The 17,863-nt window shown below is 44.4% G+C and overlaps 2 non-coding genes and 1 pseudogene across 2 annotated transcripts; 1 reads left to right on the top strand and 2 right to left on the bottom strand.

Annotated features, from left to right (window-relative positions):
* Positions 1-16,012, bottom strand: part of LOC147272278 (uncharacterized) — a 35,889-nt pseudogene extending 19,877 nt beyond the window's left edge.
* On the bottom strand, positions 7,122-7,193 carry trnaa-cgc (transfer RNA alanine (anticodon CGC)). The gene has a single exon. It is a non-coding gene; the product is annotated as a tRNA-Ala (tRNA).
* Positions 12,045-12,126, top strand: trnas-uga (transfer RNA serine (anticodon UGA)). The gene has a single exon. It is a non-coding gene; the product is annotated as a tRNA-Ser (tRNA).
* Positions 16,013-17,863: the final 1,851 nt, after the last annotated feature.

Here is a 17,863-nt window from a genome sequence, read left to right as displayed (position 1 = left end):
TAATTTTGAAATTAGTAGCAACTCTCATTACATCACTGTAGTATCTTTTCTTAGGATCGTAGCATCTCTCACCGCAACACTTTAGCATCATTTTTAGATGAGTAGCAACTCTCACTACATCACTGTAGCATCATTTCTTAGGTTAGTAGCAACTCTCAACACATCACTGTAGCATCATTTTGAGATGAGTAGCAACTCTCACCACATCTCTGTAGCATCATTTCTTAGGTTAGTAGCAACTCTCATTACATCACTGTAGCATCATTTCTTAGGTTAGTAGCAACTCTCATTACATCACTTTAGCATCATTTTGAGTAGAGTAGCAACTCTCACCACATCACTGTAGCATCATTTCTTAGGTTAGGAGCAACTCTCACCACATCACTGTAGCATCATTTCTTAGGTTAGTAGCAACTCTTACTACATCACTGTAGCATCATTTTTAGGTTTTTAGCAACGCTCACTACATGACTGTCAGGATCATTTTGAGATGAGTAGAAACTATCACTACCTTACTGTAGCATCAGTTTGAGGTTTTTAGCAACTCACTAGATCTCTTCAGGATCATTTTGAGGTTTTTAGCAACTCTCATTGTATCACTTTTGCATCATTTTGAGATTAGTAGCAACTCTCACTACATCACTGTCGCATTGTTTTGAGGATAGTAGCCACTCTCACTTCATTACTGTAGCGTCATTTTGAGGTTTTTAGCAACTCTAACCATATCACTGTAGCATCATTTTGAGGTTTTTAGCAACTCTCACTACATGACTGTAGCATCATTTTGAGGTTTTTAGCAACTCTCATCATATCACTTTAGCATCATTTTTAGATGAGTAGCAACTCTCACTACATGACTGTAGCATCATTTTGAGGTAAGGAGCAACTGTCACTACATCACTGAAGCATCATTTTGAGAGTTTTAGCAAATCTTATTGCATTCCTGTCAGCATCATTTTGAGGTAAGGAGCAACTGTCACTACATTACTATAGCATTAGTTTAAGGTTTTTAGGAACTCTCATTACATACTCTTAGCATTATTTTGAGGACAGTAACTCTCACTACATCATTGTATCATCATTTAGAGGTTTTTAGCACCTCACTACATCACTTCAGGATCATTTTTTTAGGTTTTTAGCAACTCTTATGGTATCACTTTAGCATCATTTTGAGGTTCATAGCAACTCTCACTACATCACTGTTGCATTATTTTGAGGATAGTAGCCACTCTCACTTACATTACTATCAGCATCATTTTGAGGTTTTTAGCAACTCTAACCACATTACTGTAGCATCATTTCTTAGGTTCGTAGCAACTCTATTTACATCACTGTCAGCATCATTTTGAGGATAGTAGCAACTCTCATTACATCACTGTTCGCATCATTTTGAGGTTAGTAGCAACTCACTACATCACTGGAGCATCATTTTGAGATTTGTAGCAACTCTCACTACATCACTTTAGTATCATTTTGAGATTAGCAGCAACTCTAACCACATCACTGTTGCATAATTTCTTAGGTTCGTAGCAACTCTCACCACTTAACTGTTGCATCATTTCTGAGGTTCGTAGCAACTCTCATTATATCACTGTAGCATCATTTTGAGTTCATTAGCAGTTCTTATTATATCACTGTAGCATTGTTTTGAGGATAGTAGCAACTCTCACTTACATTACTGTCAGCATCATTTTGAGGTAAGGAGCAACTATCACTACATCACTGAAGCATCATTTTGAGAGTTTTTAGCAAATCTTACTGCATTCCTGTCAGCATCATTTAAGGTAAGGAGCAACTGTCACTACATTACAATAGCATTATTTTAAGGTTTTTAGCAACTCTCATTACATACTGTTAGCATTATTTTGAGGATAGTAACTCTCACTACATCATTGTATCATCATTTAAAGGTTTTTAGCACCTCACTACATCACTTCAGGATCATTTTTTTTAGGTTTTTAGCAACTCTTATGGTATCACTTTAGCATCATTTTGAGGTTCATAGCAACTCTCACTACATCACTGTTGCATTATTTTGAGGATAGTAGCCACTCTCACTTACATTACTATCAGTATCATTTTGAGGTCTTTAGCAACTCTAACCACATTACTGTAGCATCATTTCTTAGGTTAGTAGCAACTCCATTTACATCACTGTCAGCATCATTTTGAGGATAGTAGCAACTGTCATTACATCACTGTTAGCATCATTTTGAGGTCAGTAGCAACTCACTACATCACTGGAGCATCATTTTGAGATTTGTAGCAACTCTCACTACATCACTTTAGCATCATTTTGAGATTAGTAGCAACTCTCACCACATCACTGTTGCATCATTTCTTAGGTTCGTAGCAACTCTCACCACATCACTGTTGCATCATTTCTTAGGTTCGGAGCAACTCTCATTATATCACTGTAGCATCATTTTGAGTTCATTAGCAGTTCTTTTTACATCACTGTAGCATTGTTTTGAGGATAGTAGCAACTCTCACTTACATTACTGTCAGCATCATTTTGAGGTTTTTAGCAACTCTAACCACATCATTGTAGCATCATTTCTTAGGTTAGTAGCAACTCTCATTACATCACTGTTAGCATCATTTTGAGGATAGTAGCAAGTCTAACTACATCACTCCAGCATCATTTTGAGGTTTTAAGGAACTCTAACCACATCATTGTAGCATTATTTTTAGTTTCGTAGCAACTCTCACTACATCACTGTACCATCATTTCTTAGGTTAGTTGCAACTCTCACTACATCACTGTACCATCATTTCTTAGGTTAGTTGCAACTCTCACTACATCACTTTAGCATCATTTTGAGATTAGTAGCAACTCTAACTTCATCACTGTTGCATCATTTTGAGATGAGTGGCAACTCTCCCTACATCACTGTAGCATCATTTTGATATGAGTAGCAACTCTTACTACATCACTGTAGCATCATTTCTTAGGTTAGTAGCAACTCTCATTACATCACTGTGAGCATCATTTTTAGATTAATAGCAACTCTCATGACATCACTTTCGCATCATTTTTAGATTAGCACCAACTCGAACCACATCACTGGAGCATCATTGCTTAGGTTCGTAGCAACTCTCATGACATCACTTTAGCATCATTTCTTAGATTAGTAGCAACTCCCATTCCTTCACTTTAGCATCATTTTGAGGTTTGTAGCAACTCTCACGACATCAATTTAGCATCATTTTGAGGTTCGTAGCAACTCTCACGACATCACTGGAGCATCATTGTGAGGTTTTATGCAACTCTCACCACATCACTGTAGCATCATTTCTTTGTTTTGTAGAAACTCTCATTACATCACTGTCAGCATCATTTTGAGGTTTTTAGCAACTCTCACCACATCACTGGAGCATCATTTTTAGATTTTTAGCAACTCTTACTACATCACTGTAGCATCATTTTCAGATTAGTTGAAACTCTCACTACATCACTGTAGCATCATTTCTTAGATTTTTAGCAACTCTCACTACATCACTGTCACATTATTTTTAGGATAGTAGCAACTCTCATTACATCACTTTCGCATCATTTCTAGATTAGTAGCAACTCTCACTACATCACTGGCCATCATTTCTTAGATTAGTAGCAATTCTTATTACATCACTGTAGCATCATTTTGATGTTTTTCGCAACTCTCACCACATCACTGTAGCATCATTTGATAGGTTAGTAGCAACTCACACTACATTACTGACAGCATCTTTGTGGGGTTTTTAGCAACTATTACTACATCACGTAGCATCATTTTAGGTTAGTCGCAACTCTCTCTACATTCCTGACAATATCATTGTGGGTTTTTTTAGCAACTCTTATTATGTCACTGCAGCATCATTTTAAGGTTTTTAGCAACTCTCACTACACCACTGTAGCATCATTTTGACATTTGTAGCAACTCTTCCTACATCACTGTAGCATCATTTTATCCTTGAGATTGGGGACCAATAATTTTAATGTCCATTTTGGGGACATGTAATGTACACAGACACACAGATTTATCAAAGTCACTTTGAGGTGCCTGAAATTCCTTTGGGGACTAAAGTCTAGAAAAGTAATTTGAACATTTGTGTGTACTTTGTTTTGTGATGATAAGATTTACACCGACCAAGTCAGCAATATTGGCACCACAATCCAATTGGCATGTCAATAAGCATCACCCAATAAACCCAGGTCTTCTGTCTAAATGTATGTCACTGAAACATACTGTATTGTATTGCCTCACACTTACAGCATACAAGGATGCATGGCGTGGGTGGAACTGCCTGAATCTCTTCTGCAATGGAAGTTTGGTCAACCGTGTGGAACATTCCTGCACGATCCCCTTTGAGTGTGAAAGTAGCATCAACACAGCACCACGTGGTCCACCAGCAGCTTGGATTTCTGCTCCTTGTCTTGTAGTTCCACTTGACTTCTCCAAGGGAAGAGACTGCAAATAGTCAAGAACTCTGGGAAATTTGGTGGCTGTGGCCTCCTCAAATTCCACATTGATGTGGACACCAGTTCAAAGTTTGAAGTGCAGTTATCAACTCTGCACTGAAGTTGTTTCGTTAAAGGATAAATGATTTCCATTGTCCAATGATTTTTTTACATTCCAATCCTCTAAAGTGATGGACTGATACTGTAAATATGCAGAAATTCTCTATTGTTCAAAGTACAGATTCTGTGTTTATACATTGTCATAGTTTTTGTACTTGGAGAAACCAGAATCTAACAGGAAATCACTGTAGAAAGTTGGCTCAGTTTCATTAAGTAACAACTAAATAGCTTCAATTGACAGTGATTGACCTTAAACTTGGCTATTTTGATGGACTATGCTTGCTTTTCCATTGTCAAATGAACTTTTTTAATGGGAAATTCCTGCTCATAGACTGGTTTGTTTCATAAATGAACCAGTAAGAGCCCTGAACTTAGAGAAGAACCTGAAAGGTCCTTGTTCTTCATGTTTTTTTACGTGATGGGCCTGTCTTCCTGCAGTTGAATGCACATTTATCAACACTAAATGGACTGTAATTTCATCAGTTTGGACTGTGAAACCTGCTGTGTATTTTTACAGTTTATTCCATGTAATTTTGTGGAACAGTTAATTACTGTAATTTGACGGTGTTCGTCTGGAAACTCTGCTGTCAGACCTTTTACTGTTTTTTTATAGTTTTTTTTCTTGACAGTGTACACAGAGGTCTGGTGGTTGAGCTGGGGCATTTTTACAAGCTGCTACCCGAAATGAACGCATTTCTTCATTCAAAAGACAGAACAGTCCCAGAGCTGATTGACCCAGAATGGGAATGGCACCTCGCATTTTGTGTCTGTGTCCCACAACATTGTCTGGCAGACAGTTGACCTGTCAATCACACACAGAGTCCCGCCCCCACACAGCTGAGAAACGCAGCTCTCAGCAGCTGCCTCAGTCACACAGAAGATAGACGCGTTTCCTGGTTGGCGAGTGCAGACACAACTTCTCTGAGTGCAGGATTCACTTCTCTCATTGCTGTTTGTTCACTCTTGAGGTTTTATTCCTCCACCAACCTGCTTCTGTCTGGAAAGAAACAAATAACTGGAGTGCTGCACATCAACAGACTTGGAGTTTGGACACGGACGAATGAAGTTTGGCTTTTTGTTTCTTCCATCAGATCAGAGCTGATAGGAAAAACAATCAGGTGGTTTATGAAACCAGCAGTGAGCTGGACTTCAGCCCAGGTCCTCAGTCCCACTGTCAGTTCACTTCAACATGAACGAACAAAATCCAACCCTCACCTGGCCTGGAAATAAATAACAATTACATAACAACCCCTTTATTTCTCTCCTGTTCAGGTGCAGTTGGACTCCATCCATCGTCCATCGTCATCTTCCGCTTATTCCTTACTATTAAGGGTCGCGGGGGGGGGGGGGGGCGCTGGAGCCTATCCCAGCATCTACGGGAGAGAGGTGGGGTTCACCCTGGACAGGTCGCCAGTCCCAGTTGAACTCATTCATCTCTATTTGGTAGGATTTCACTTCATGAGTTCAGAAGCATCTTCACATGAGACGCTGGTTCCTCACATTGATTGATCGTTGAATTCTGTGTTTGATGTCTGAATTCTGTATTTGATGTCTGAATTCTGTCTTTGATCTCTGGGTTCTGAGCATTGATCTCCTACTTCAGTCTTTGATCTCTGACTGATTCTAAACTCATCAAAGGATCACATCAGCATCTTGGTCCAGACTCCAGATGGTGATTTTACCAAGTTCACCACAGTCCTTGTTGCTGTCTGCTGTTGGGTCACAGCAAAGTAAGGAAACAGCCTGACGGTCCTCAGGAGGAAATTCAACAGCCTCCAAAGATGGAAGTGAATCTAGACCTGCTCATGTTTGCTGTCCTTGATGAACTTGGGCGGTACTTTGGTGCTGGGATGAGGTCATGGAGCTGATCTGGGAGCAGTCCTGATGTTAAATGCTGTGATGAAGTACAGTGTGGAGGCAAAATGGACAAAATGGGTCAACATCAAATAAAGTTGTAAACCTGTTTGAAGTCTTATTTTGTGTCTGATGGACATTTTTGAAATCACTAATGATTTTTTGACTGAACATCCTGGATCCTGTGGTGTCTGATGAGGAGACAACTTGAGTACAGAGTTGGAGAAGAGGGTTTTTGGAGGGGAGATGATTTTTGCAGTGCTACAAGTCAAAATGTCATCATGTTTCAAAATGTCCTCACTAAGATGGTTATTAATCCCTCATTCTCAGCTGCTACAGCCAAAAAAGAAGACCTTTGACTGGTGGATCTAACAAAGATCAGATGTTGTCTCCTCTAGAACATCAACAGCTTAACGTTGTGGGCAGGACTCCTACCTGAGCAGGGAGACCCCAATGGATTTCTAGTCCTGATAGGGAGAGGGAGCCTCCTGGGTGGGGAACCTGATAGGGAGTGGGACGATCCGCCCATTGTGGGTGATTGACAGAGCAGGTTTGATCTATGTTTTCATTTTCAAAAGTAATTTTGAATATCTGTGGTAAGTTCGCCCACCTTGAACATGTAGAAGATGTCTTCTGAAAATTAATCGACTGTTGTCACATTTAAGGATCACTTTAGCAGATAAGATGAAGGCTACAAAGGACCAGCTGGAGATGCCAGGGATTGAACCCAGGGCCTCATACATGCGAAGCATGCGCTCTACCACTGAGCTACACCCCCTGTGGTAGAGTCACTGTTTAACTGATGCAGCAACACAAACAAAGACCCAACATTTTTATTCTTCATTTTAGGGAGTAAAGGAACTCAGCCTGTGATCTCAAAGGCTCTGTGATCTCTGTCATTTCACTGTGATGTCAGCCCACACAGCCTTAAGGCGTGTTCACATCAATTGTGACAAAAATTTTTCATGCAACAAGTTCACATGTAAAGTCCATGTAGAGAGCTGAACTGGTGTGTGTATACTCGCTGGGAACGTGAGTGACGCGTATTCATGCATTTGAAAATATTCAACTTTTTTGACAAATTCTCAGGACAATGAGTCCAGAGAGCCGGTCAGCATTGAGATTCCCCTGGTGTCAGGGAAGTCATGTCAGCGGTCCTGGAGCATGGAGTTGGTGTCGGTCCTTGATATCCTGGCACCGATCCTCACAAACAGGTCATCGAACAGGAACCTCGTCAGCCTGAAGTACCACTGGAAACGGCCGTCGTCCAGGCGCAGTTCTTGGAGAAAGTGAGTTAAGAAGTTTAGAGGTCCAAGAAGCTTCTTCAGTTCAAAATTTGCCTTTAACCTTCAGTCTAACGCTGTTCCAGCATTGGATGAAAGAGACTGGTGCTCTCATCTTCTTCAACATTGACTTGTTCTATCAGGACAAGAGAATCTGAGCTTGGATGTCATTTAGAAGTCAAAGGCTTGTTCAACTGGTAAACATCAGCTGGTGTTCACTCTGATGATGTAGCGATGGTCTGTATTCTTCCTTCTGGAGCACCAAGCTGCTGGGAAGAAGCCTGATGATGTCAGAGTTGTGTTCAGTGGCTCCTGCTGGGTCCATTTCTGACAACTGGGCTCCAAAGAGTTCAGCTGTTTAAAAGGCTCAGAAAAAGCAGCACCTCATGGTGGTCAGGAGACAAGGTGGCCGAGTGGTTAAGGTGATGGACTGCTGATCCATTGAGCTCTGCAGGCGTGGGTTCCAATCCCATCCTCGTCGTAGGAGACTTTAGTTTCTTCTCCTAGATTCTGGAACGACTCTGAACTGTGAGGCTTTTCAAGAGGAGATTCCTGCAACACCAGAGAGCTGCAGTTCACTACAACACCGCCTGTTGAGTTGGGTGGGAGCAAAATACTTTCTAACTATAGTATTCAAAGTTTATTACAATTCCACCAAAATACTTTCTAATTTATAGTTTTAACGGTTCATTCCACCAAAGTACTGCTTCCTGTCCAACTTCTCAGTTTTAAAGGTTCATTCAGTTGAGGGCTCCTGGTTCTGTGTGAGGGGTTGAGGGTCGATATGGGATGATGAGGAAGATTTCATGTCACGATGGTCCTGCTAAAGTAACTGAGTCATGATATCAAACAATGTCATCAAAATATGCTTGAACTCTTAAAATGGCAATAAAATCTACGGAATCGTTTTACCACAAACACTTTTATTGTGTTTTTGTGAGCATCATTTTTCAAACATGATAACATAAACTTTAAAAAGGGTCCATTCACTAACACTCTTACTTGAAGGTAGTCACTGATATCAGTAAACAGCTGATAAAGATTTGTGTTCATGTTTTAATTCTCTACTCTGACCTGTGCTGAGACACTGGACCAGAGAGGAAGACCTGCTCAGCCTCCTGCATGGACCAATTCTGCAGCTCAGTCAGGCCGTCCATGATGGCCTTCCAAAAGAGAGTAGTTCCTTCAAAATATATCATTTAAATATACCATTCTACTACTACAGAACAGCAAGCCATTCTACACAGGTCCATACACCAGTAGCACCATGGTAGGCATGCTGTTTCTATAGGCTTTGAAAGTCCAGGAACTGGGACACACCAAAATATATCCATGGTGAGGCCTGCCTCAGGAACTAGAACACCAAAGATGAACTGCACTCATCCGTGAAGCTCAGTTGTGTTGGTGTTCTATGAAGTCCTGCCTTCAGAAAGGCACCAAGGATGTCCTGTTGGTCCTCACTGTCCAGGTAGACAGGCTCAGGAAGAGGACGTGGGACAGAACCACTTAGGCTTCCTGTTGAGTGAACCCTGACCCTACGGGCCAACCAAGGGACAGAAACACTTACTTTGTGCCCCATGGAATTTGTCTCACTTTAACCAATGTCTCACAATACCCCACTCTCCCCTACACAAACACACACACACACACACACACACACACACACACACACACACACATACATATATAAATCACACAACTAAAATACTGTACAAATACATATTTATTTTTAAGAATCAATGTATTACAAGTACTTTCAGTAAAAAACTAACCAAAATGTTCTTTAAAAAACAAAACAAAAATGTTCTTAGCAAAAACCTCTTCACCGTGTGTGTACCGCACATCTGTAAAGTGAGTGTGTGAGAGTGTGTGAGCGTAAGTGTGTAACAGTCAGTGAGCGTGACAAGAACTCCTGAAACGCTTCATCAAAGTGCTTTCAAATCTTGTTCAACTGCAACATTCATCCATTCAAACCTGACCTCATCGGTTTGGCATTGTGAAGTTTGTCACTTCAAATCTTCATTCAAGACAATTTCACCTTTAATGTGTGGACTTTGGGGGACAGTTGAAGTCCATCCAGATCCAAGAGAAGTTTTTGAAACACTTCAGAAGTGTAGCACAGTCGTGGGGGACATGCAAGGTTGAGGGCACCCATCAGTCCCATTAGCAGTGCACAGGCCTGGGCAACATTCCTGCATGTAGGCAAAGTCAGAGTAGTCAAAATAGTACATCCAACTCTGTAGCGCCACCTAAGTAGAATACCAATGTTTGAGATCCTGCGTTTTTCAGCATGAATGTTCCAGCAGTGGTCACCTACCTGTGTACTTTCCAATAGTCACCAGTCGCTCTTGGTGCCACCCCTGCTTGCGCCAGTGTCTCCAACAGTGTCTCCAACAGTGTCTCAGCAGCGCCCGTGATCTTAGCAGGACTGATGAGCCTGTGGTTCAGGAACAGGTCCTTTCTAATTGTGCAGATGAGGTTTCTGTTCCAAAGCCTGGATCGTATGTTTTCATGATCTCTTTCAAAATAGTCATCAGGTATTTCCTCCCCACGTGTGGTTGCTCTCACATGAATGCTTCATCACCAGTCATCAGTCCACTGTGTGTTCATGGCAGCATTGAGCAGCAGTCAGACAACAGTTCTTAGACGCTCCATGAGTTTGGCTGAAAGTTCCCGATCCATGAACCCGTCTTCATGATCCAGGTATGGTCCTGCACACCCTGAAGCTTCCTCTGGTGGAGATTCCAGCTGCCTGGCCTCCATCTCTGAATACACTCGCTGGCCCTCAGCTTGTTTTGTTCCATACAGTCAAAAAGAAGCAGAAATAACAACACCATTAAACAGAGTTCAAACAGCCAGAGCAGCTCAAAGGCAGGGATGGGGTTCCTCACCCCTCCTCCCCTAAAACAAAAGGCACGTGGTCAATATGGGTGTTTGAAAGCAAAGGTCATGGCCTAGAAGTTTTAGTTGTTTACTCAATCAAATATTTATTTGTTAATGATATGATCATACAGAGAGGCTCACCGGACTTTTCCTCAACAAAAAAAGGTTTCAAATGTTGAAAAGCACTCTAGTAATTTATCATTGCATCAGTTAAAGACAACAATACATAAAGAAATTGTTTACCGTTGCAATCGGCCATTTTCCAAAAAACAAAGACTTCTCTCCTGGTGAAAAGAAATGAAGAGTCGTACGGTCCTCTGAGGTCCTGTTGTGTCTTTTGGTCAGAAGCAAACAAAGTGTGTGCCAAGTCGGCTGTGATGAATCTCCCAGTAAACCAGGGGTTGGGTTCCCCACACCTTACTCCCCTCAAACAGAAGGCCAGACGTGCGACTTGGAACACCAAACAGGACCAATGGTCTGTTTGAGGCTTGAGGGAGGACATGTCTGTCTTCTTGCAGTAGTTACTTTCCCTGGTGAGGAGTTACTTTCAGAGTGGAGTAACTCAGGTACTATCTCAGTTACATTTTGGCAGAAGTAACTAGTAACTATAACTACCTACTTTTGCAAAGTCCCGTGCCAGACACTGAACATGAGACACTTGCGGTCTCTTGGTGTGACAATCAGCCGCTCTGTGACAGCAGTGGAGACACCAGCAGACAGGGCGGAACCAACTGGAGCAGAGGAAGAAGAAGTAGCCCCACAAGAGCCCTCCCTCCCTCTCAATCTTTCTCTCTCTCTCTCTCTCTCTCTCTCTCTTTTGTCTTTTCTTCTATTTATTTGCCTTCTGCTGTCTGTCCTTTCCTGCTCTCGTTTAAAAACCAGCCGCAGCAGACGTCCGTTCCCATGATGAAAATGATTATAAAAGATAGATTTGTTTTCCTCTTAAGTTTAGAAGCATTTTCAGATTCATGAAAAGATCATCAATCAGTGTCGTATTTCAGACAGACTTCTGGTCCGTGAGGACGAGGAATCCAGCACAGATCCACAGAACTCCAACTCCCATCTTTGATGATTCCTTCTCAGTCTGTAGGGTGGAGAGATCCTCCTGAGTCAACGAGCCCTTTTAGGATCCACCTCCATTTATGGATGGAATTTATACAGCATCCACTCACCAGTGGAGTCTGATATTCAACAATAAAGATTCCCAAGTCACTGTCCAACACTGGCTGGAGGAGCAGAGCTGGCAAAATGTCATCTTTTCTGTCATTGTTTCAAAATGTCCTCACTAAGATGGTTATTAATTCCTCATTCTCAGCTGCTGCAGCCTTTAAAGAAAACCTTTGACTGGTGGCTCTAACAAAGATCAGATGTTGTCTCCTCTAGAACATCAAAATGATAATAATAAAGATAATAATAAAGATAATTTGGTGAATTTCAGTCTCCTACAAATGTGTGTGAATGTGGTTGTTGTGGCTGAGTGGTGAAGGCGATGGACTTGAAATCCATTGGGGTCTCCCTGCGTAGGTTGGAGTCCTGCCAACAACGTTCAATGTTGATGGTCCATATCAGACCTGTTCCCTCAATGATAAAGCTCCATCCTATTTGAAAGAGCTCATTAGTCCCTCCTGTCCAACCAGAGCACTCCGCTCCAAGAATGCAGGTCTTTTAGTGATTCCCAGTATCAATAAAAACAGACTGGGAGGTAGAGCCTTTAGTTACCGGCTCCTCTACTGTGGAACCAGCTCTCTCCATGGGTCAGAGAGGCAGACACTTCAACTACGTTTAAGTCCAGGCTTAAGACCTTCCTCTATGACAGAGCCTTCAGTTAGGACTGGTTCAGGTAGCTCTGAACCATTGATAGCTATGCTGCTATAGGCTTAGACTGCTGGGGGACACATCAGGTTACATGGAGCCCTTCCCTCCTCTCCTCTCCTCTCCTCTCCTCCTCTCCTCCCTGCACATTTTTGGAACTGTCATTACCACTACTTGTTGCACTTTGTAGTTTGGCCTTGGTGTCTCGCAGTCTCTCTGTGTTTCCACAGATCCACCAGAGCCCAAACCGCCGCCTGCATCGCCCCCCCCCCCCTTATTCCCTACTGTTACACTGGCCTGTGCTCCCCTCCCATGAACCAGTCTGCCATCCAGTCCCCCATCAAGCTGGCTTGCTCTCCCTGCCTCCCCTACCAGAAGCTTCCTTCTTCAGCTGTTATTAACATTTCCATGTTTCCCACATTCTGCATTGTAAACTGTTTTCTTGTCTGTAACAACATCTACTGCACGTCTGTCCGTCCTGGGTGAGGGATCCCTCCTCTGTTGCTCACCCTGAGGTTTCTATGATTTTTCCCTGTTAAAAGGGTTTTCTATGGAGTTTCTCCTCAGTCGATGTGAGGGTCTAAGGGCAGAGGATGTTGTTATGATGTCATGTGAAGCCCTTTGAGACAAACTGTTTGTGAAAACGGGCTATACAAATAAAATTGCCTTGCCTTGCCTTGCCTAAAACTGAACCTTGGGGAACGTCAACCTTTGATCTCAGAGTTCTGTGTTTGATCTTAGAGTTCTTTCTTTGATCTCTCCTTGATTTCTCAATGATTTCTTTGTGGACTCCAATTGTCTTTGATCTCTCAGTGAGACAAAGACATAGCAGCTCCAACCTCAGCCTCCAGGAGGCCCTGATCCTCTAGTGGTCAGTCCTCTGTGTTGTGGCTGCAGCAACCCTGGTTTGAATCAGGGTCCCAGCAGCAACATTCCTACTGACTAGTGTTTGTTGTTCAACTGGACAGTTTGTCTGGTGAAGCTCTCTCAGACACTCCTTTCTTCATCCTCCCTTCAGGCTCAGCAGCATCAGAGTCAATGTGTCTGACTAGGATCAGAACCCTCAACCTGGAGGCTGTGGTCCAATGAGAACACATCTGACAACCAATCAGAGGAGGGTCTGTTTGACTCCTGAAAACTCCATGAAAGCCTGAGAGGAACTTGTTCTTCATCTCCAAATTCCCTCCCTGCACGTTGTCTCTCCAGAAATCATCCAAGTCCAAGTTGAACCTTAGACTAAAAGCTCCCAGTAGGTGATGCAGGCTCCACCTCACTCTTGGTTCTGGAACCTCATCAGTTCTTGCTCTCTCAGCTTCAACAAACCCAAAATGGGGACCAAACAAACACATGGGGAGGAAACTTCTTTGGAGGAGGGTTCAACCTCTGTTTATATCAGCAGACAAAGTGAGTAGAGATGCTGAGCTTGAAGGAGTTTAGTTCCTCCTCAGTCTCCTCATCTCAGTGTTTTTCTTCACTCAGCAGGACGACATTCTAGATGAAAGTCACCTCATAACTGGATTTAAATTTGGTCTCTGTTGTCTGATGGGGCAAAGTGGTTCCTGATGGTCCAGGGGCCAGGATGTGCTGCTTCACAGCTGTGGGCCGGTGCTAACAATGAGGAGCTGAGAAAGAGAAGTTCACGTGAAATCAAATGTTTGGAGAACCAGAAAGTCCCAGCAGGTCCAAAAGACATTCTGGAAAATAAAGGACAGAAACGCAGGACTTTTCGTGTTAAAAGAAGGAGAAATGGGCCTCAATGACAAAGTGACAGTTCTTTATTTTGATGAGATTCTTCTCTCCTACACAAGAGAGTGACAGTGTCTGCTGGCTTTGACCTCCATCTTTCCACTTGGATCTCATGTTTCTGGCTGCGTCTGAATTGTCAAGTACCAACCTACGTCCTCCTGCTACGACCTCCAGCTGAAGCCTCCCGCTACAACCTGAACATGGCGGCACCACTCAGACACCCTAGAAGATTGGTGGTGAAGCACGACCTCTGCTGGCAGAGCACAGGTACCGCAATTAGGTAGACAGCACCAACGAAAGCCCCACCTGCTGGCCTGACTGTGGTGCTGCACTCCACTCTGAGTGCACCCTTCATTCATTCTCTATTATGAAGCACATTAACGCACCTGTACAGGTGTGTTTACACACGTCACGTTTGGTGTGAACACACCTTTAGTCATCAACAACGATTATAAATGTTGGTGTTCATAAGAATAGGAGACTGTTGGTGGCGCTACCTTGGCTTGTGGGTCCACACGTTTTTAGGGGACGAAGAAGAAAACCGCGGTGCATTGTGGGCCATAGGTTGCTCCGTAGAATGCACCTGAACCGACCTACAATGTGGGCGTGTTTAGGCTGGAATTTAGGTTGAGAAGTAGGTCGCTACTCGCGCCAGTTGTGGTTTCGGACAGCCTCCGACCTTAGACCTAGGATCAGACCTACTTGGCTATTCGGACGCAGCGCCAGTTCCTGAATCAGTCACGTAGCCACCGCCGGCTCACGAGGCTTCCAACGTCACCAAATACGTCATCAATACGCGCTTCACAATAAAACAAGCGGGACGCCTCTGAACAACCAGGAAAGAAGGAGAAGTCCGTGAACCCCCGGCCTCGGTCTTTGTCTCCGGAAGGCTGAGTGGCGCCGGTAGAACCTCAACATGTGCGCCGCGCAGCTGCTGCGGGTGTCGGTCCAGGAGCGGATCCTCGCCGCCGCTGAAGACTTCCTGCTGCAGCTGGGAGAAGGAGACTCAGCGGCTGGAGTCCCGGTGCTGAGAGCGCTGCTCACCGAGCGGCTGGCGGCGGCCGCGGAGCAGATCGTGGCTCTGCTGGAGGAAACCGTGGCGGAGTACGAGCGGGAGAACCGCCGGCAGAGGTTGCTGCTCGATGCCGTGCTGAAGCCCCGAGTCAGGCTGGGCAGAGCAGGTGAGTCCCCCAGGGACCTGCTGGGCCCCTCATTCAGCCCAGGAAGTGGAGCTGCCGCAGGGCCGGTTCTAGACAGGCATTTGTAAGGGGGCACATGGTGGCGACAGAGGCGGGAAAGGGTTTGGTGGTGTTGGGGGGGGGGGGGGGTAGGTGGGTCTCTGGATCACTGTTTTTGTCATGTAATTGGATTGCACTTTGTCAGACCTTCACCCTCAGACCGGTCCAACCTGGTCCCACATGAAGGCTAAAGCCCAGTTCACTCCAAGATTTTAGGCGTCAGTGACTTCCCTCCCCCAATCAGGCTGAGGCATTAATGACCACCACACTACAGTAATGAGGGTGAACAGATCCAAGACAGTGGACTGGGAGGTCGCATGTGAAGTCGGTGACAAAAAGTGGACACCAGCACTGCTGGATATCAGGACTTGTGGAAGTGACGTAAACGGAGCTCCAGCCAATGACAGCAGACATGGGAGCTCTGGCAGTGTGGGAGTGACGCAGAGCCAACAACTACAATGAGGAGGGGCATGGATTCTATGAAGGGTTCACCACATCCTTGGACACAGGATTTTTGGCTCCATGGTAGCGCACAAAGGACCTGGAGGGCTGCGTTCTGCTCCGCCTCCATGTTTACAATGAAAGAGGCGTGCGCTGCGTCCAAGAGTTTCCTGGTCAGCTGTGCAGTCGGCCATGCCTCCTGACGGGGAAAATCCTGTAGTCTGAACACTCCTGTGCGCCAACAAATCTTGTAGTGTGAACAGCAGCCTGATTGAGCGTCGATGGTGTGAACAGCAGGGCCTGTCGCTAACAAAAAGTAGTTTGAACAGGGCTTTAGCTTCTGCTGGTGGAACTCTGAGGGTCCCTGAGGCCCCAAACCCCTGACCAGGAGGAGGTGGCAGTCCCTCGGGGCCAAATGAAAAAGAAAACTAAAAATATATCTCTCATCAGATGCCAACAACTAAGTCTTGACATCTGCCTTCATTGGATGGCCTGCATCAAATATATTCAAACCAAGAAGAACACTCGTCACTGTTGCCAATAGCAACAAAACTAAAAAGGGTCAGCCAGGTTCTTAAAGAGAAATCCCTTCACCAAGTCTTGAAAACCAAAACTGATCTCTAGAAAGTAAATCAATAACATAGAACATCCATCCAGATCTTGAGAACCAACAACAGAAATGATCTTAACTGGACGGTCCAATTCTGAGATCAACTTACAAAATAAAGTCAGAATTATATGAGCTCTCAATGTAGCCGATATTTACCAAACTAAAGGGTTGGCGTTGTGTTAAACCTCTTTTTTGCAGAGCCGGAAAACCTGGAGAGAACCCACGTAGGAACAGGGAGAACATGCAGACTCACACAGAAAGATCCTGTGCCTGAGCAGGGGCTTGAACCCAGAACCTTGTTGCTGTGAAGCGACAGGCTGAACCACTGCTCCACTGTGCCTCCTATGATGGAAACTATACAGGCCTATTAAAAAATCTTTTTGTTCACTGCCCAGCTGGCCTGGGCTGGACCGGCCATCAAGAATTGTCCCACTTTTCCCAGTGGAGAGGACGTCCCTGGACCCCACACACTGACCAGGACACTGGGAGGCGGTACTCCTGCTAATGCTAGCCAGCAAGTGTCTCCGGTCTTGTTGTGTCCATAATCTGGGTCCTTGTGTTCTGACTGAGCAGGAGTGGAACAACATGGAAGTGTTTAATAGTGTTTTTAGAACCGTGAAACCTCACCAGAATCAGGACCTGCTGGGTGCCATCTTGGCTGCTTCCTAATCAACATGTAGGTGGCGCTGTCAGGTTTCTGGGATGCATCCCTGCTGCCGCCATCTTGCTGAGACCCTGAAACCTGTTCACTGGATTGCTACTGCTTTTGGGTATTTGTGTGGAAGAGAAACACCAATACTAAGTAACAGGGGTGGAATCTTTGACTCTCTCACGATTCGATTCTGATTTTTGTCCAGTTTGCTGACTGGTCATCAGTAGCAGGACGTCTCTTTTCATTGAGTTGATTTCTGTTGCTGTCTGTTGCTCTGCTGTTTCAGAGTCAAATGAAGAGATTTCTGATGTTGCTGTTTGTGTCCTGCAGATGTGGAGCAGCTGCTGGTGATTAAAGAAGAGGTTCCCCCTGAGCTGCAGGACCCAGAGCCCCCCCACATTAAAGAGGAGTGGGAGGAGCTCTGGACCAGTGAGGAGGGAGCGCAGCTTCAAGGGCAGGAGGAGGCTGATATCACCACGTTCCCCTTCACTCTGGTCCCTGTGAAGAGTGAAGGAGACGAAGAGAAACCTCAGTTCCCACAGCTTCATCAGAGTCTAACTGAGGAGAACTTGAAAGAAGAGTCTCTGAGCAGCAGCCCAGTTCATCCTCTGAAAACAGAAGCTGATGGAGAAGAGAGTGGAGGACCAGAACCAGAACCAGCCAGCAAGGTAGATCCAGATCCACTTGTACAACCCCAGACTGAAGACCAGATGTCAGACTCTTCTGAAGCTGAGACTGAAGTCAGTGAGGATGATTGGGTCAGACCTGATAACACGGTCTCCT

This window comes from Aulostomus chinensis, chromosome 1 (assembly GCF_037954235.1).
Source record: "Aulostomus chinensis isolate RoL2024-O1b breed Wild chromosome 1, RoL_Achi_v1.0, whole genome shotgun sequence".
In the NCBI taxonomy this organism is placed as follows: Eukaryota; Metazoa; Chordata; class Actinopteri; order Syngnathiformes; family Aulostomidae; genus Aulostomus; species Aulostomus chinensis.
Note: the sequence above shows the minus strand (reverse complement) of the source record. Positions and strands in the feature narration are given on the sequence as shown.